We start from the raw sequence: 20,795 nt of genomic DNA, 5'->3' as shown, positions 1-20,795 counted from the left end.
ACAGTTGTTGGGGGCTAGCATAGCCAAGCAGCCAATCACGAATCACGATTTGGACTCTGGAGCAGCCTTTTCAGGAAAAATGTATCCTCTTTCTGGTTAATAAAGTTATTACATTTTGTATTAAGGGTATAATAAGCAGATTAATGGGAGTCAAATTCCAAAAAAAGAGGCGCTTTTACCTTGCTAGGCTAGCTACCTGCAGCTTACCTGATGACGACCCTGTCACATCCAGCTGCACTCCAGCCGCCTTCCCGACAGCGCAGCGCCCGTTCGCGTGCAGCAGGACTCCGTTCGCCCGGAACATGCGCGGCGCTTTCAGCTTTTTAAAAAATAGATATACATATGTATAAATACAAGTCTTTATTGCGGCAAACTTTATCGATATATTTCGTTTGAGAGGAGCTCTACAATCGGCTAGCTCGCTAACTACTTTTAAGGCTAGGAGAGGAAGCAACAAGCGATTTTGACAGTTCGGGGGAATGTTGGTTGTGCGCCACTTGAGGAATAAAAAGAGGGGTGGAGACCGAGTTATCAACAATATTTACACCGTTATAAATATAAATTCAGCCTTTTTAAAGCATTATCTAAAAAGATAACTGTACTAACACCATAAACTAACGTTTGTTGCTGAAAATGTAAGCACCTAAATGCTCTCGCGTTAGTTTAAAGTGTGAAATCCCCCCTATTGTTGATGTGGTACGGTCCAGAAAAAAAATGCAGCGGCAGGGATGGGGCCACGGGGCTGCCTGTGTTACCAAGGAAACAACAGTGAATCTCCCTGGAGTGAAAGATGCGGTCTTTGATTTAGTCTTTCTGTCAAAGTAACCTCTAAACCACGTAATTAAATATAAATATGAAAAAAATATCAAAGATGAAACACATGGAGTTTTAAAACTTCATTATAGTTTATTTTAGCACTTTTAAGCTCATCCAAATTGAAGAAGAATCATTGAAAATTAGGAATAATAGCTTACATTTTCTAGATTTAAGGTCTGTGCATCCTCTCTCGCTTTGCAGACGAGCACACAGCTGGCTGGTCGTGGCGGCGTGTGACGCACAGAGACCCGTTGTCAGCAAGGAGGGCAGCAAGTCAACAAGGACCAAGTCACAAATATCCCCGGAATGAGCAGAGAGGCACAAATTTAGCCCCACTGACTGCTGCCCATGCCATGTGCTGCCTATTGAGCGCGCGGACAATGAGCACAGCCATGGCCGCCCGCTCTGCCAAGGCCCACGCAGATGGAATGCAGTTGGATTTAGCGTCAACGCCGATGCTTGAAGGCCTCTTACATATTAATAGATGACACATGCGTGATATTTGGCGACCACGCCGAGTCACAGCAAAGATATAAGTCAGAAGAGTTCAAAGCTGTGGACACAGTGTGTGGTCATGTGACCCCTGGTGTGGCCTATTTAAAGGCAGTTTGTTGAGCTACGTTCACACCGGCGTCGGCAACGCGCGTCAAGCAACAACTTCAATGCAAACGTGAGTTTATTTTACCCTACAGCCTGACTTTATTATAAAAATAAATAAAAATACAAAAAAATATTTAAAAAAAGTAAAACAAATGATTAATCACTTATTGAAAATTGTTAAATTGATTGAATTTTAATGATATTACTTCACTTGCTCCAAAAATTGATAAATTGATTCAAAAATCTTTCCTAATGTAGCATAATTTTGCACGTTTTTAACTTTTGATACTTGATGAAATTTTGCAATGAAAATTCCTGAAACATTGTTGTGTCTACTTTACTGATATAGTATTATGTTTTATTCATATGAATGGCTTTTATAAGTAACATAATCTGCATATATATCTGCATTTGCCATGTTGATTTCTAAAATAGTTATTTTTGACGTAGTACTTAAGTAATTCATTTTTGTCATGTGCTTTATCAATATCTTATGATTTTTAATTCTGTCTGATAAAACCTAGGAACCGGATATTGATAAATCCTGTAATAAAATGGTTACAGTATAACGGGGTGGGATTATATAAGTTCGCTTCCTTCCACTCCCTTTCAAGCAATATTTATAAATATGTCTAATTATCCTAAGTTTGATTAGTTACTGTATGAATGTATGACTGATGTTTATATTGCTGTTGTGTATTATTTCTACTTAATTGCTTGAAATAAACAATTTCAAATCAAAATCAAAAATATGTGCGTTTCAGGCTTCTGTGTTGAAAGCTCTCATGCTTACGCGTCGCCTATGAAATGATACTTATGCCAACACATTGCAAAAAAAACTTTCTTAATTGCAAATAAAAATAATACATATTTGCTTTTAAATACTTTTCCTTTGCTTTCAATTTTTTTTTTTTGCTTTCAAAAACTTTTTTTTCTAATTTTCTTTTTTCTTTCCCAAAGGAAAAATGTTTTCGCCTGCATTGTATCTCATCTGTGCTTTTTGTGAAACTTATGAGAGCAAAATCAAAGATAGGGAAAAAGCGAGGTGAGACACAACACAGGCGAAAACATTTGGGTTGCAAAAGCACAAAAGGAAATTTGAAAAAAAAAAGATTTTTTAAAGCAAAAGAAATTTTTTTTTTTTTTTTGACAAAAATCCTGCGGCACACCAGCATCCAAAAATAAAAAAAAAGGAGAAACTCATAGTCTGTATTGATCTACAGTCCCTCTACAATCTCACGTGCATTTTTGTGATAATTTTGGCAGAAAAAGCTGGAAGTTGCAGCTGTTTTTTCTAAAAGATGTAATAAAAGTAGTTAGAAGATTTAAAAACTGTTTGATGTGTTTTCATTGTGGTTTCAAGACATTTAACAAGCATTGTGCGCTGAGACGCTGTCACTTTCACTCAATGCATCATGGGAAATGTAGTGCAAACAGCCGCCGAACGTCTCTGAGCTTCATTGTTTTGTTCACTTGTTTCACGGTCTGACACCGGATTCTGTGGAAAGCTACACCGCTAAAGACGAGCTTTGGCGTTGAGAGACTTTTTGAGCAGAATCAGAACAAGGAAGTGAAGACTTTAACCACTTCTGATTGGTCAGACTGATGACGTATGATTAAGCCTCCAAAAATGATTGGTGGAGACAGTTAAAGGGGCGGGACTTTTCAGAAAACAGCTGACGCTACGGCTAAATCGCGGTACCGTCATTCTTAACAAAATGTCTTTAATAGAATCAAATAAACACAAAGAAAAAAGTATTTTATCATCTTTTATATTCCTAACTACTAGTGTTTTATCAGGGCCTGTTTGGATGAAAACAGAGCTGATATCCTGGAGATGGGAAATGTTTTTAGATTAGTTAATAAGGGCAATTTCCCACGGCACACACACGTTTTAAAACTGATCATGGAGGACAATTTTATAATTTTGTTTATATTATGTATCGGAATAGAGCAGCAGAAGAAGAAGTCTAGAGCAAGATATGCAGCGCTTTGACATTTTAGCCTATTGACACTATAGGTGGCCGTCATGCGCTAGGATCAGGTAGCAACAGTGCACCATAACACCATAACATGGCAGTCGTGTTTCTCCAACGACTGACCAACATGTTGATGTTTCACCATTTTTTTCGCAAAGCTTTGATGCAGCTCTGACCAAATGACAATAATTGTTTGTTTTTGAAATTGTCTTTGATTGAACCCCACACCAATCAGCAAGTCACATGACCACAAAGTTTGTCCAGCTTATGTGGAAATTACACATATTGCTACATGCTTGGCTAAGAGCAATTTGCTTACAGGCCCCCTTGCTAGCTTACAGCCCCCTCACAACCCCAAGCTAACATTAGTGGTGCAACAAAAATGGCGAGCTACATCGGCACTATCCAGTCGTACAGTTCTGATCCAGACGCTCATGGATCTATTTGTCTATAACTGGATGAATCAGATAAGGGGTGGAGCAGGGAGCCTGTGGCCCCGCCCAGCGTGTTGTCGACGTCACAAATGCAATCTTTTTTAAACATCATCTGCTCCTGATTCACAAACATTTTAACAATGAAATACTATTTTTTTTAAACTCCAGATACACACAAACCGAGAACTTGTTGGTTTATTTTTCTTTTACAAAGTGGGAAGTTGTGTCGAAAGAAGAAGCTTTAATTAACTTCAAAAAAGGCGGCATGGCATATGAAAATGACCAAAACAAAAAACCCAAATTTGCTTGATTTGAAGTTATTTTTCTGCTGGATCATTTTGGAACCTATAGATTTCTGCCGAAAACAAAGAACATTTTACCTGTACGTAAACATTTTACTTGTGGTAAGAAGCCCCCAGTGGTTACTTGGTGAACTGCAGCCGGTCGTTCCTTTTTTAGATGACCTTCAATCTGGAAGTCAATATAGAAAAAATATTAATTTGAGGCAAAACATGTTTTTTGGGATTTCATTAAAAATGTCATAATTCTCCATAAAAACAGTTAATGGTACGGAGAGAACTGCTTTTCCAGATGCAGGTGATTATGAAAAACTGCAGGCATAGGTCAAGCTGGTACCCCTAAGGCCTGGCATATTGATTCCCCTCTTGGCAAAGAGGAGGCATTTGTAAAAACGCTGGAGCCGGCAGACTTTTCTGAAAGTCCCTGAACGCCCACTCACCACCGAGCACAAGTAAACACTGTGCAGGCATAAAAGAAGCTGCTCAAACACAGATATATCCATCAAAATGTCGACTGTTTTTTTTTTAAATCATTTGGATTGTTTGGAAGGAGGAGGATTGTTAGCATGAAGGATGTACATCTGTTTAAAAGACAAGCTGTTACTGAAGCTCATCCCACTCTGTGAATATTACACTGCACGCTGAAAGTGCACATTTCCTGCAAAGCGGATGCGCGTGCGCGCTCATTAATGGGCTGTGCCGGTGCGTTCGTTGCGGCAGCAGTCAGTGGAGTGGACCTGGGGATCAAGTGAGGAGGCGTCGGGCAGGAAAAACAGCCGCAGTATCTGCAGGACTCTCTCCGGGCGGCGGGTGATGAAGAGAACGCAGCGTGTGTGTGTGTGTCCCCCCCCCCACGCACGAAACAGTAAACAGACACACAGAGGGTCTCTCTGCTGACACGTGCACGCGCACGAGCACAGAGTGGGCAAAGCTCTCCTGTCAAGGTCGGTATTGATCTTGGAAACGAGAACAGGCCCCGATTATGAAAGCTTTTAACCCAAATGCTTAATGTAGCGCAGGTGTAACGGAAGAAGCTTACATCTGACGGTGGGGGGGGGTCACCTGGGCATTTTCACTAATCGAAATACCTGAGCGAGGACAGACTGAAGGTCATCGTTAAGCTAAAATCCACCCAGAGCTGCTGGGAAAAGCTGAGAGGAGCCATTATGAGGCAGACCGCCGGGGAGGAAGGCCAGTCCTGCGTCGCCATAAGTCATCTGCTGCAGCTGTTTGTTCATGTGGCTCCACTCCTGTCCTCCAGGACTCGTTTCAGGCAAGAAGGAGGAGGAGAACGCCATCACCCCAAGATTTTTGCAAAAAAAAAAAAAGTTTTTTTTTGGCATTTCTGATGCAGCTCGATGCTTTAAAAAAATCTGTTTTAAATGGATTTCACTAGTTTATGGCAGAAAAATATGACTGGCATGCGGAGGCAGAAAAATGTCCAACTTTATGAAGATCTGCTCCTGTCCTTGGCCGTGGACCCCGTCTCACGCTCCCAGCCGTCCCCCAACTCCATCTGGATGAAGCCCATCTGCTGAACATGTAGTTGTAGAGTTAGATAAGCTAATTCTCTCTGGGTGTTCTGGTACATCGCCTGTCTGTCCTGGGGGAGGATCCCTTCTACATGTGGACACCCCTGAGGTTTCTTCTTTATTTCGGGAATCTTTTTTTTTTTTTTTAAGTTTTTCCTTACCGACAAGGAGGGTCTAAGGGAGGCACAGTTTAGTTTAGTCTGTTTAGTTCAGTTCAGCCATTACCTATTGAATTCTATGACTTCATGTTCTTTATGATCTCATGTTTATTATACAATTATCGGTATGAAGCCCATTGAGACGACAACTGTAGTAATATTGGGCTATATAAATAAATTCGAATTGAATTGAATAAAGAAAACATCTTTATAAAATAGAGAGGGAAGATCTTGTCATACAGAAGGTGTTTTGACATGTTCGAAGCCAGTTTTATTTTTATTTTTATTACAGACCTATTAAACACGATTAAAACATCTATTGCACAAAAAACAACAACCCTATTTTTGTAAATAAATTCTTATCAAACTGTTTTTCAGATTTGATCATTTGATTCTAAACAAATTCAACAAAAAAATAGCATCATCTGCAAATAAATTAAACTTATAGAATGTTATAATTTTGAAAGAAAACACATAAAAACTAATGTATGTATTTACTGTACATTTTTGGTTTTTGTTTTTCTTTTAAATGATAAATTATCTATGCCTCAAAAATTTCATTTTTTTTATTTATATTCATAATTGTTAGCATTTAATCCTCTGAAAAGCTAAAGTTTTTATCTTTCTTTTGTAATATATATTTTACATTGATTATATTGAAGTTTATTTCTCTGAAATTTTCAAATTTTCTTAGCAAGTATTTTTGCATTGCTATTATTATTATTATTATTTTTATCTACAGCCTTTATTGTTTTTTATACTTCTGTTTTTCAAAAGGACAATCTTATAGAACTAAAAATGAGTCAAAAGAATTTGGTTCAACCAGCTCCCTTTTCACCCAGGGCCCCCCCAAAAAAGACCCAGTACCGCCCCTTTCAGTGTACCTGTTAAAATTAAAAAAAAATTTAATAAAAAAAAAATAAAGATTAAAAGCATTTTCTTTTGGGGGGAACTTACACAATGGCTCAAGCAGCCCCCTTTTCACCCAGGGCCTTAGAAAACCCAGTACTGCCCCTGTCAATGCACCTGTTGACCATTTTTTTGTGATTTTGAAAAACAAAGATTTATTGGTTTTGTTCTGTATAGACGGGAGAATATCTGAAACATGACGTTCAGCACATTTGCATTTATCAGCATTTATCAACAACCTTCCCCGCCTGGAGGAAATCCTCTGACTTGATGTCTGTAAGGATCTGGGGAGGTGTGACATCAGCGGGATTTAACCCTACATCTGAGAAAAGTGGCACTCCTGGGGCTGGGCAGCCACTGACAGAGATCTTGAAAATGTCAGGAGAAAATGGCATATCGCCATGACAACCTGGCTATTGTCTTCATCAAGGTTGCAGTGGGAGGCAGCCAACGCAGCAGCTAACGAGGTCTTCTGCACCACAAATGTAGCCCCCCCACAGATTTATGTGAACCAGGAGGGGCTTGTTGTGGGGATGTGATCATGTGACCGACAGCATGGCATGTTAACCTCTGACCTTTTTCTTCAGGCTCCTGACGGCTGGACGGATCAAGTGTGAGAACAGATCAGTTGCTCTCATCTGACCCCTTATTGTGGTTCAGTCTTAAAAGTACGGTACACGGAATATGGATTTGGTTTCAAGGTTGCCACTTTATGACGAGTGAAAAAGGAAAAAATGAGTTTTTTCTTTTTGTTAAATCACTTTGACCTTTTTTGTGTCCCATAATTACTTTTTTCAGAATATTTTGGTCTAAAATCTAAAAACGTTTTGATGTCAAATTGAAACTTTATCTAAAGAATTTGAGCTTTATTTTACAAGAACTTCAATTTGCTTTGATCCATTTATTTTCTAAAATATTTGTATTATTCCCTCATTTTATAGAATCCCCCATTTTAAAAATTAGAATCCAAATGAAATCCGGAAAATGTAAATTTTTTCAAATTGATGGACTTTTTCCCTCAACATTTTAATGATCTTTTTGATCAAATTAGTGAACAATTTTTTTTTTGGGAAAAGTTAACCTTAAAACATGTTTTTATTTGTCAAATAGGAACTTTTAACTACTTTTAACTCAGAATTTTTATCCAGATTTAAGCTGTTTTTTAGAATTATATATTTTTTGTTTTATTTCTCTCTCTTTCCCTTCTTTTCTCTCTTCCATTGAACCTCTCTTTCTATTTTCACAAAATAACCCACGGCTTGTTTGTCTTCACTCGGCAGAAAGAAAAGCCGAATCCATCAGGGTTTGGAAACAAAGAGAAGTAGAAGGGTAATAATGCAGAACTTTGAAAGTTAATTTCATTTTATTCTGATACATTTTGGAAACAACTGAGTTTTTTCTACCACTAAACAATTTGTAATTCATCTGAAAATATATGAAAAAACTTTATTTTATTTACTTCCGGTCTCAAACGATCAGATCAATTCCAACAGGAACTCAAGTATTCTAGTCTTGCTGATTCCAGTGAGGCAGTCAAAGCCTGACTCAAGCTCAGAAGTTATTACATTACCGTAACCATGGTGACGTATTTGCTAAGTGATGTACAAACGGAGGCGTACTCGTGGAGGAGAGGGGAGAGAGGAGGTGCCAGCGGCCACATGCAGACGCCGCGACCTCTGAGCTGCAGGCACAACCTTCAGAAACAGAACGCACACATGAATGCACAAATGTCTGTATACACAAAAACAACTATTTTATAGCAACGATGCAACAAACTTTATTTAAAATGTCAAAAAAACAAACAAACAAGTAAACACAAACGGGAAGTTAAACTGTTCGCATGCAGAGATCAAAAGAAAGTCTATGGCTGTGATGTCTCATTTTGGCAAAAGTGATTCAAATTCATCATATTTTCTTCTTTAGTTATGACTAGATTGCACCACCTAGTGGACAAAATAAAGATGACACTAATAGACTATGTAAGGGGGTTTATATTTACAAAACTGTGCAAAAATATTTAGTATTTTGTGGCCACCAATTAGCAGAAAGCATTGATGATACTAAAATGCAATAGTTTTCCCACAAAATGCAAATAAAATGCCAATCTGTGGCCATGAAATGGTCATTTGTGCGCACAAACAACACAATACTGGCCAAGAATGAATAATCTGAGGGAACAATTACTTTTTATTGTTGTTTATTGTTACATAGAGGGCTCTATGGGTCTCCCATCCTTCCCAGACGTGTGCATTTTTTGGAATGATCTCGTAAGCAACGACCAGAAACATGTTGCTTTAACAATAAACCCAAGAAAACACTACAACCTAAACAAATAGTCGTCTAGCTAAAGTTTTAAATTTGTATTAAGTCCTCTGAATCTGACCGAATGTACTTTAGAGCTCTGAAACCAATTTATGAGTAAATATACAAAACATGATGGAATGTGGTTATCTCTTCTAGTCTCGATGAGGAAAACATTGAAAATAATTATAGTGTTTTATATATTTATAACGTCACTCTGTCACATTTGTGGATGGTTGTTTAAAAAAGGTTAAAAATGGTGTCCATACCTTATAAAATGTATGTTCTGAGCGTCAGCAAATCTTATTTTTTTTCAAGTTTGAGATGGTAAAGCACACCTCAGATTCAATGGGATACAGTGAGTACAACTAGATTTCATCAACATATCAAGGACTCCCTTGAAAAAGAGGTTCTTATCTCAGTGTGACATTTCCTGTGTAAAAAAGGTTCAATAAAAAAAGTTAATGCAAAACAAGAGGTTTTTATTGTTTCATCACTGAATTTGATTAATTCAATTCTTAAATCTTCCATGTTTGATAAACTACAGTACAGACCAAAAGTTTGGAGACACCTTCCTATTCAAATGAATGGGAGTTTGGAAACACCTTCCCATTCAAATGAATGGGAGTTTGGACACACCGTCCCATTCAAATGAATGGGAGTTTGGACACACCGTCCCATTCAAATGAATGGGAGTTTTTACACACCGTCCCATTCAAATGAATGGGAGTTCGGACACACCTTCCCATTCAAATGAATGGGCAGGTGTGTCCAAACTTTTGGTCTGTACTGTCTTTTTTCTCTTTCACGTGTTCACTTTTCTGTGTAGAAAGTGTTTACAGGACAAAAACCTGCACATGTGCTTTCTACCGCTTGAATATGAACTAAATTTCTTCCTTTGATTTAAAAATCTTTCAGATAATTTGGCAAAGCTGCAGTGTTCTTGTCAGGTTTCTAGGTTATGGTCGATCGAAATCCCTAGGAGGAGTTTACATTTGAAGGGGATTGTTTCTTTCTTTTTTTTTTAAATTGAAGATGGTGACCTCTTCCTGAGGTCAAAGATCAATGAAACTTCAGCTGTGGTTGAACTGTGTGAAATATTGCTCAAACAAAACCTTTTTTGTCCATATTATGTGAACATGTGAAAAGCCGTAGGTCCCTTGCCCATCCCATAATACTTCTAAAACTTCCTTTGGATATTCCAGGAAAAAAATGAAATTTTAGTTATCGGACCTGAAGCTAAAAGAGAGAAACCGTTTCTGAAGCTAAAGGAACTTTCATTAAGCCATCAAGAAACAGTCTTAAACTTGGGCGTTATTTTCGACTCTAAGCTAACTTTTATCCCACATATAAAACACCACTGCTCAGCTGTGGTGGAGCGGTCCTCCCCTGTGATGCTGCATTTGGCTGGATATGCCGCCGTCCACAGAGAGGGAGGTGCCAATTATTACCAACATCTTGTTTTTGGGCTCAGTCTATCTCTCATTGTGTTTCCCCATCAGTTAGGGGGGTGGGAGGTGTGAAAGAAGTGGGGGGGGGGGTTGTGTAGGTACGGGGAGGGGGGCCCTATTTTTAAATGTTTTATTTTTGTGCTTGTTTATTTTAATTTTCACGCTTGCTTTTATATTATTTATTTTGTTTTGTTTTAATGTAAAACATTTTGTGTTCTACTTTTATATGATAAATAAAGTTTGATTTGATTTGATTTGATTTGATATTCCCGACATGTGTGAATTTTTAAAATACCTTTCTCCATGAGAACTCTTTGGTTGTGTCCGAATTCCTTCCCTACTCACTGCTGTCCGAATCTACAATTCATGAATCCAGTGCCCTACAAATTTCCCAGAATTCTCCTGTGTGCATCGATGCTCACTACTTTGGCAAATATAGACCACAATGCATTGCGTCGGAAAAATTTTGGCCTAAATAATGTATTTAAATGTATTTTTTGATAAACCGTCAACATTTTTATCTTCAGTGGACTCATAAATAATCGCTCATATCAACTAGATTTTAACTTCGTGAAATTGGTGACGTGACTCCGACACAGCTTTCTTTTCTAGTCTTTTTGTTGTTGTTGGTTTCTCCCACTGTGATGTCATCACTGTGACCAAAGCTCCTTTGAACCGGGTATTAGGTGTGTGTAGGGCAGGGGTCGGCAACCCATGGCTCCGGAGCCACATGTGGCTCTTTCATCCATCTGTTGTGGCTCCTTGTGACTTTGGAAAATAATGAGTATTTTATAATAATTAAATTTTATTTTAGTTGTTTCGTTTTTCATGGCATTTCAAAGGCGCTGCTAGCTCCGCACGAAGCACGAGGCACGTAAAAAAACAGCTTCGTAATGAGCTCGTCTTAGTAGAGGCACGCGGGGCGGCTTCAATAAACACTCCGATCTTCTGCCGGGAACTTGAGGCACCGCGGGGCAGAGACTGATGACAGACTGAGAGTTCGCGCCAGCGTTGCCAGATAGAGTCACAGGTTTCCAGCCGAAAAGTCATCTGAAAACCGCCAGACCCAGCCAAATACCGCCTAACACAGCTTTTGTTGATGTTTTTTTTCATACTGGACTGATAAAATAAAAGATTTTTCTAAATAAAAGATAGTTCTGACTAATCATAAAAGGTGTGCAATATTGAATATTTCTTCAGCGGAGCACCTTCTTTCATTCATTTGCTTAACCCGCTCTATCCCCGCTATAACCTGCGTCCGGCTCTTTCGTCCTTGTGCGGCGCTGGAGCGACCCGACTACCGTATTTAGCGCTCTCTGTGTAGGACACACTGAGGAGCGCGGGGGAAACCACTCTCAGCTGCAGAGGATATGAACAGGTGAACAGGTAGAGAGGAAAAGCAGGTAGAGAGGCGGAGGAGGGGCTTTGGCTTCAAACTCTGTCAGAGAGATGCAAACACGGGCGTCAGATTCAGACGCAGCTTTCACTGCAGGTGTTGAATCAGAGACTTTCCCTGGGATGATTTTATGAACTCAAACATGGAAACATGATTACCAAGTAGAACTCTTCAAAATAATAAACCTGATCTCTCTACATTCTCAGTGTCTACCATGCATTGATAAACACATCGCTCCATGCGGCGATCAGACCAGAACCAGTAACTCCTCCCAACGCGGCCGCGGTATCATCCTTTAAACAACATAATGTGCATTTGCAGCGGTGCATGCTTCAGACGATCTCCGATTGGCCAATCTCCATGTCAATCAAGTCCATTACTACTCAGTGAGGATTTTGATTGGCTGGTGGATTTTAAAGAAGTACTTTTTTTTTTAATCTTTTCTGGCCCGCGATCTACACTCATGTCATTGAAGATCGACCGGTAGATCGCGATCGATGTAATGAGCACCTTTGAATAATACATACATGCATAATATATATAATGATGTCAAAACGGGTTGTGGCTCCAGGAGCTTTCTTTTTTATTAGGGGCGGTCCCAAATGGCTCTTTGAGTAAAAAAGGTTGCCGACCCCTGGTGTAGGGGGTTAATTTGTGCTAAACATCCTAGTCTGTAAGTCCAGAACTGCTGTAGGTTCGAATTACCAAAATAAAAGCCTCCAGTTATTTGACCTGATCGGACTTGATTGGGTGCTTCCTTGAACCTGCAGGGGGCAGTGTTGCTCCATGGAAACTGGGCCTTTTTTTTATAAAGTATTATTATGTTTTTATTTCCCCTTCTCTTTGTTCTTTTAACAGATGTCTAAACTAGAATAGTAATTTCCAGGGGGGGCCGCCTCATTCAAGCCAGGTCTGATTCCTGACAGAACGGGCTCCAAAAGCGTCTGCAGGCAGGAGGAGTTCCTGGTGTGATGACAAGCTTCTTCTGCAGAATCTGAGGTTATTTTTTTTTAGTATAAACCGGGTTCCCCTGCCCTCAGCAGCTACAGGTGTTCCAACAGACAGGCAGGGGGGGGCTGTGATGATACAGCTGGGTCAATACGCCTTAAAGGCCCGTTTTCCTCCCTTAAAAAAATGCGCCTGAGCAGGAAAGAGGCATCCTACGTGTCACACGTATGGAGGGAAATGACTCTCCAGGGAATACAAAAAAAAACAGGATTATGGATTGAAGAGAGGAAAAAACTCAGGATTTGGTCTCCATATGAAAAAAGAAAGGTGCTGACAGCTTCCTCCATTCAGTCCCGGTGGGGGCGCTTATCTGGCGTCGCGTCGTGAGATAAGAGCGGCATTTATTTTCTCAGGTTGACAGCTCGGAGCACACTTGGAATGATTAAATTAAATAAAAAAAGTTTTTTTAAAAGGGTGTTTGGGCGCCGTGTCCCCCCCCCCCCTTGCTGTGCCAATCAGGATTAAAGGTCATGGTCTACAGGACAAATGTGTGAACATTTACATCCATAAATGAGAGCTGCGAGTCTCTCAGAGCTCTTATCCCCTCAGTCTGGGCCTTGTTCTTGTATTTGTGCACCAGAGATGTGTGATCAAACATTTCCCATTAAAGCCCAGCAAAGGCTGGACTCGCATAGAACACGAGGGCAATCCTATTTTTTCCCATCCATTGTCTTATAAAATAAAGTAAAAAAGCATATCTGAAGCAAGAATAAACGGGAAGAGAGCCTTTTGTTGTGGCTGCTCTCCTGGCGGTTGAGAGGAAGGGGTTCACTCTGCACGGATCTGATGGGACTTCAAATAAGAGACGACATCTGTTCTGGTCCGAGTCACATCCGTGTGAAACTTCCCTGGTGCAGATGCTTCCCAGTGCGGTGATTTATGACGCTTTCGGACGGCGGGAGCTCCGCCAGCACGACGGAACGAAAAAAAGCAGGTTTGACGCTTAGAGGAACTGCAGAAAATCATAAAAAAAAGCCCAGTGAAAAAGCTACAGATGGTAAAGAACTTTAAAAGTTAAATGAACAAGTGGCTAAAGACAGAAAACAATAAATACAGTAGTGGTAACGTAACAGTAAAGAATCTATACCATTACTATCTACATATATGAGAACATGAGACCTTTGGCACACTAAAGAACATGTTTTTTATGAATATTAGCTATTTTCGCAGTTTCTTTTCCTACCCAGAAGTAACGTCTTACTTCTGATTGAGTTGTCTCTCAATCTCTGAGGCTCCGCCCATTTCATGACATTATCCTAGATCCGGTCTCGGCAGCGTTTTTCCCATGAAAACGTGTAAACGGAAAGCTTTTAGCCGACGTGTGTGTGTCTGTTAGCCTGGGGGCGGTGCTGGCGGCGCAGACTCTTCCTGGAAGGGGCGGTTTCTCACTTTGTGATGTCACAATGTGGGGAACCTGCTGGATTTCCTGGGTTGGGAGGGGCTGGTGCTCAAAGAGCAGGTTTTTAGACGGATGTTCGGAAAAAGGTTCGAAGTGCCGAATTAACATTATTATACAATTGAAAGAGGAAAGAGAAAAGTGAATTTTTCTTGACAAAAGACCTTTAAACTGCGTACAAACGACCACTTTTAATGAAAGTCCATGCAAACGCGCGTTTCAGGCTTCAGTGTTCAAAACTCTTGCCGTCATACGTCCCTACACACGTTTTTGTTTGTGTGCAAAACGCGCCACCATTAACGTGAATGTTGCAAGTTAAACTTGGTCAAACTTTTACCAATCAGGAACTTGGATTTGGTAATGATGCATTAAGCCGCTGACTTTTTGGAAATTGATCATGAAGGCAAAATGAATAATTATAAGTCTGTTAAATATCGGAATAGAGCTGTGATGAGCTGTGAAAATAACAAAAAACAAAGTTTAGGAAAGTTATTTATTTTATTTGTAAAGCATTTAAATAGTCCTTACAGACCCAAAGTGCTGTTGCTGTGTCAACGAGATAAAACAAATATAAAGAAAGGGATAAAAAAGATTAAAAGTGAACAAAGAAATGCTCATAAAATAGAGAATAAATGAAAATGTGGTGAGATAAAAGAAAGAGCGGGAAATGATGACGAGGAATAGTTTTTAAAAAAAGCCAAAATTCTAAATAAACCCAACTAAAAGTAGTATAAAGTATTAATATATATATTATATTTGTACTCTATGGCAATATTTTGCACAAATAAATTAAAAAAAATAAGTAAAAAGGCCTAAAATGAACTTTTATTGATTATTTTTGTTTACCTGCCTTATGGAAAATTGATGAACAAATCTTAAAGAGACTAAATAGAGTCAAAACAGAATAATGAAGCAAAAAAAAAAATGAAGTAGTTGAACAAACTAACTAACATGAGTGACGGCACAAATGCTGTTTGAAAATTTAAAATATGGGGGTAAAATACTACAAAAATGATGAAGATTTGTGCTACAAATTCTAACATAAAAAACGTTTAAATACTGATTAGCTGAACAAACAGTAGGAAAAATCACAGTAAAAGGAGAAAACATTTCAAAATCCAAATATAAATAGCTATTTAGTGGGAGATTTTTGAACAAGCAAGCAAACCTCCTTATAATACAAAAAAATATATATATATATATGAAGTTTTTTTTGTCTTTTAGGCCCTGAAGCGCCGCTTTGCAGTCACCTTTAAGTCATGAATAGATTGGAAAATTCCATTTAAACGATAAATATTCAAGCAAAAGGCAGCAGCCAACAAATAAAGCGGTAAATTTAAGACATCTGAGATGCTTTTATTTGATAAAACTTCCATTAAAAGTTCAATTGGCTGAAAATGTGATTTATGTAATTATTGTGGATGATACTTCCTCACAATCCCAGTTTTTCTTGTTTTGCTGCTGCAGTTCAGAGCTTCCCACGATGCATTCTGTTTTCCTCAATTGTTCCACTTTCTGTCAAGAAAGAAAAAAACGGGCACAAAGGTCCGCGGGCCAGCAACACCGGCGGCCACCAGAGACCCTCACAGCTCCCAAAAAAACAAACAAACCAAACAATGGCCAGTGGAGATCTGAGGGAAGGAGGCCGGCGTTTGGAGATGCTCAATGGGGAATCGGGTGAAGGTGTGGCTCCGCGGGTCAAGCCTCCGCTTTCCTCTCCCCTCCTCTGGGAGGGGCCCCACTGTCTTCGACAACAGGAAGGGAGTCAAGGTCGAAGCGCAGGCCCATTGTCTTCCTGCCGGTGTGACAGACGCATGTCAGACTAGCATCTCAGGGTCGCGATCGTTCAAATGTGCTGACCGATCGAGCGGGGCGTTTTCTCTTAAAACCCTTCATGGGTTGAATGCCATAAAGCCTTCAACCCATTGTTTTCCTGTTTCTCTTTCTTTATTTTAGGATCTTCCTCCATTTTTTGGCGCTTTACTCCTACAATGTTTTTAATCTATTTTAACCATTCAAATGTTCAGCTCTTTCAGCTTTTTCCAGCTATGACTTTTGGTCCTTCAAATCCTTGAACTTTTCAAGATGTTCCAGGATTTTTGCCTCCATTGAAATAAATGGGGAATCCTTAGGGCAGAAGCTCGCTGGTTTGATACATTTTTCACAAACATATCTTTTTTTTTTGTGTTTGTTCTGTTTTCACTTGATTTGTGTTCAACTTTCATCATTTCTTTCTTTTATTGTTTCTTTTTTTTTTGGGCCAACCATTGGCTAAATGCTATACAGCGTTATTTCGACAGACCCCAAAGCAGCCATGTGCTATCAAAAGCTGAAGAACGTTTTTCTCTGTGTCACAATCCGTTGGAACGGCACACTAGTGTGCTGTGGGAAATTGCCCTCATTGACTAATCTAAAAACATTTTCCATCTCCAGGATATCAGATCTGTGTTCATCCAAACAGGCCCTGATAAAACACTAGTAGTTAGGAATATGAAAGATCATAAAATACTTTTTTCTTTGTGTTTATTTGATTCTATTAAAAACATTTTGATAAGAATGATGGTACCGCGATTTAGCCGTAGCTTCAGCTGTATTAGGAAAAGTCCCGCCCCTTTAATTGTCTCCACCAATCATTAATCATAGGTCATCAGTCTGACCAATCAGAAGTGGTTAAAGTCTTCACTTCCTTGTTCTGATTCTGCTCATAAAGTCTCTCAGTTCCATCAAAAATACCAGCTAAAGCTCGTCTTTAGCGGTGTAGCTTTCCACAGAATCCGGTGTCAGACCGTGGAACAAGAGAACAAAACAATGAAGCTCAGAGACGCGAGTCTGTTTGCGTTCGGCAGCTGTTTGCACTACAATTACCATGATGCATTGGGTTAAAGTGACAGCGTGTCAAGGTTAAAGTGTGCCGTGGCTCAAAAAATGTCTAAAAACACTGGTTTAACCCCCCAATGCTGAGCGTCAAGCAGGGAGGCACTGGCCTGGATTTGAACTCACGACCTTCCAGTCACGGGGCGGACACTCTACCACGGTGCACGAGTTACGGTAACTCGGCAAACACCCACACTGGAGCTGAAGTTCTGGGGACAACCCCACACGCTCTTGGAACCAGCACATTTCCACGATCTTCTACAGAACTCAACGAAAATTTCCAACGGCTTCTGTCGTCCGTGTGACGACGCACGACGGCGCGAGTCAGGACCAGGTAGTTGAACTGCGTACAAAACTACAAAGTGTTGCTTTTCTCCGCTTCCAAATCCATCGGAATGGCATCAGGGGTCCAAAGGTTTTTCAAGTGTTAATCTTACTAATGCAAGGTGGACCTTTGAAGCTTTACAACAAATAAAAACACAGCCTTGACAGAAAAATTAGATTTGGTTTGAAAGTTTTGGGCACAAATCCTAACTTTTGGAGCATTCCTTTCTCCCAGCTCCAAAGCCCACTTCTCTTTAGGGTTATCACACACCGATAAGAAGAACAGCAGAAAATAAAGACACTGCAAAATGAAGCCTCTTTTACTTCACCCAGTCAACCAATCTCTCTCTCTCTGTTTAACTTTTTTTTTCACATAGATAAGGTTGCGCGCACACCGCCCCACCCTGAAACCTCCGGGACATGCGCTCGTCCCTTTTGTGCCCCGATAGAGGAGACCGGCGGTTGCATGTAATCAGCATATTATTGATAGTCTTAATGAGAAAGAGTCTGAGTCACCGAAGCCATTAGCCGGGATAAAAGAGGCTTAATTGTTTTGAGTGTGCGTGTGGGTGCACACGTGTGCTTTTACGGCATGTTCCTGAGCTAAGATCAAGCTAATTAAATCCATTTCCTTCATTAGGAACTTATTTCTTTCTTAATTAAGAGGGTCAACCTTCGGGCCTGGACGGAGGAGGCGCCTCCATGCTGCCGTTCACCACCACTGAAACTTCTTTTGAGGACAAACGTTGCCGTCTCAAAGGTTTAACTTCACAGTCGGACATTTTTGGTGGAGATCGAACTGCGGGGGGAATCCAGACGCTTTGCTTGTCGAAGGGGCGCGCGCCGATCGGTCGGCCCCACGCCGTGTGCAGAACAGCAGTCATCATGGCTGCGGGACAGGGCACGGCACGCGCCATTACATCTGATGGTAGCAAATATATGTGTGTGTGTGTGTGTGTGTGTGTGCGCTCACACCCTCGGGGTCACACTTCCTGTCTGTGCGAATGGCTGATTCAGGGCCGGCTGCCATTTCGCTTGTCAACCGGGGCCCAAACTGCCGCGGGACATCTGTGGGCAGCCGACTATCTCCAGCACGATGATGATGATGATGATGATGATGATGAGCCTGTGCAGCTAAAAGGAGACATTAGCACTTTTTTATAGATGGCTGACGTCTCTTCACGCCGCAGGAAAGCAGACGCGACACAAATTTAGCCTCTGAAAGTTAAAGATCTACTAATGTGGGGCAGAATTGGCCAAAAATCTGCATCCAATCAATGAAATGGATGATCACCTATAATAAAAAATAAGAAATATGTGGCCCACTGCAGGGCCTGTTGCATTATGGGTAATGGTAAATGGCGTTCACTCGCTTACCTGCCTTGAAGGCTCAAAGCACTGTAAAGTCACAGTCTCCTTCACCCATCCACACACTGGTGGCGGCTCCACTGCCAAACACTGGACACTTGGAAACATGGACGGGCAGGGCGGGAATTGAACCTGCAATCTTCCAACCAGAGGTCAACCGCCCTAACACTTCACCACGGTATACAAGTCAGCGACGCTTGAAATGTCAAAGCGGTGAAAAATGTATGGAATCTGGCTCCAGGTTTTTCCCTTTCACAGCTCTATTCCCATATATAAAAGGCTTGGGGTCACATGACTCCATTTATTAGTTTATCCGCCTTTGATCAATTTCTAAACGGTCGGCACTTTCGTGAATTGAAAAGAACGCTATCCACACATCTCCACCAAATCTGGGTCAAAGTTCAACAGGTTTAAGTTTTAAAGCGTATTTGATGGCCTTGAGTTTTGTACGTAAAGCTAAAAAACGGACTAAGAAACACCCGCAGTGATGCGTGAACGCCGGAGTTTTGAACACGGATGTGCGCATCTACATTCTTTTCATTGGAATTGGCCGCTCGAACACGCGTTTCCGAACCCGGAGTATGGTTAAAGCACCTCGCCAGCTAGTGTGGACCAATTCTGCTCATTGACCGACGTCTTCTGGCTTCAGCTAAATAAAGTCGACTTAGTCGCCATTTTGGAGCCAGACGCTGTCAGTGAGCAGGGATTGGTCCGAGTCGTTCTGAGTCAACATTTTTAATGGGAGCCACTTGCACCAATCAGGAGTGAGTTTGATGGAAGGCCACACCCCTACCATTTGAAAGCGAGCTACACCAAATCTGTCAAACATTTTGAACGTTGGACGTGGGGACCATCTACTTTTATTGAGGCATCTCATTGGTTAGTTCATAACTTGAATAACTCAAACTATTGGGGGGAAAAAATGGAAAAAAAACAAGAGCAACAATGTTAATTCTTACCAATGGATGGACTCATCGCTTTTTTTTTGGTGCCACTTCAGGTGCAGGACGTTTTTCTGGTTCTGGTTTGGTATTTGCAGCCTCTTTGGGGGGGGGCCTTTGGGAGACTGGAGCGACCTGGTTAACTCCCCAGCGGATCCCCACATTTTTTGTAGTTCTGTTATTCTGTAGTTCTGACAGAAAGACACAATGATGGATCAAACAGCTAGCGACATTAAATGAGTCATCCTGGAGGACATCTTGCTTAGGGAAGGCAAACTACAACACAAAGCCAAACGTTTTTACCCAAAATGCATTCTGGCCACTGCAGGTCTTGCAGTGGGGAGGGTCATTACAAAATCAAAGGTTTGTTGACATGTTCATATTGCAGTCACAACATATATATTACAAAATGTGAAAAATTGATTCAGAAAAAACATGTTTTTGTTGGAAGTTCGTATGGAAAGACTAATTTAATGTAGACTAAACCATTCCATACTAACTATTTAAAAAAAAAATGAAATCAAAAAGCTTAACTACAATAAGTTTGTAAGTTTTAGGAGAGTTTTAAATTTGTTCCCAAAAAACAAGAAGGAAAACCAATAAAAGACAAATTTTTTAATATTCACAGAATCTAAAAACATTTCAGATTAACGTTTTCTGTAAAGGCGACAGGCAACGTGCTGCCCTTTTGGCTCATGTTTTTATAGAAATTCACAAAATACGGTGGCTCAGAGAGGTCATGTTTCCCAAAAACCACAGACGCATCCCAAGTGTTGCTTCTGTTAGCTAATCTTGATTTCAGGGTCTAGGACCTTAAATCTGATATTTGGCCGATACAGACAAGTTCCAGTTGGTGCAGCGCCCCCCAGTGGTTGGGGTTAGCTTTTGCCCCAATTGTTTTTTTTTTTTTTTTAAATGGAAACTCAACGTGTTCTCCACTTCTCTACTTACACCAAAGGGATTCTGGGGGAGGAACTGTTGGAAATCGCTGCATCCTTCCTGCCATCTC

The 20,795-nt window shown here is 40.4% G+C and overlaps 1 protein-coding gene across 1 annotated transcript in view; it reads right to left on the bottom strand.

The window, feature by feature from the left end:
- Window positions 1–471, bottom strand: part of LOC101165037 (muscleblind-like protein 2a) — a 54,437-nt gene extending 53,966 nt beyond the window's left edge. The window contains exon 1 of the mRNA XM_020709120.2: window positions 208–471. The gene's annotated coding sequence lies outside the window, so the exon portion shown is untranslated. The remainder of the gene's footprint in view (window positions 1–207) is intronic.
- Window positions 472–20,795: the final 20,324 nt, after the last annotated feature.

Source organism: Oryzias latipes, chromosome 2, assembly GCF_002234675.1.
Source record: "Oryzias latipes chromosome 2, ASM223467v1".
Classification (NCBI taxonomy): Eukaryota; Metazoa; Chordata; class Actinopteri; order Beloniformes; family Adrianichthyidae; genus Oryzias; species Oryzias latipes.
This window is presented reverse-complemented; position numbering and strand designations above follow the sequence as displayed.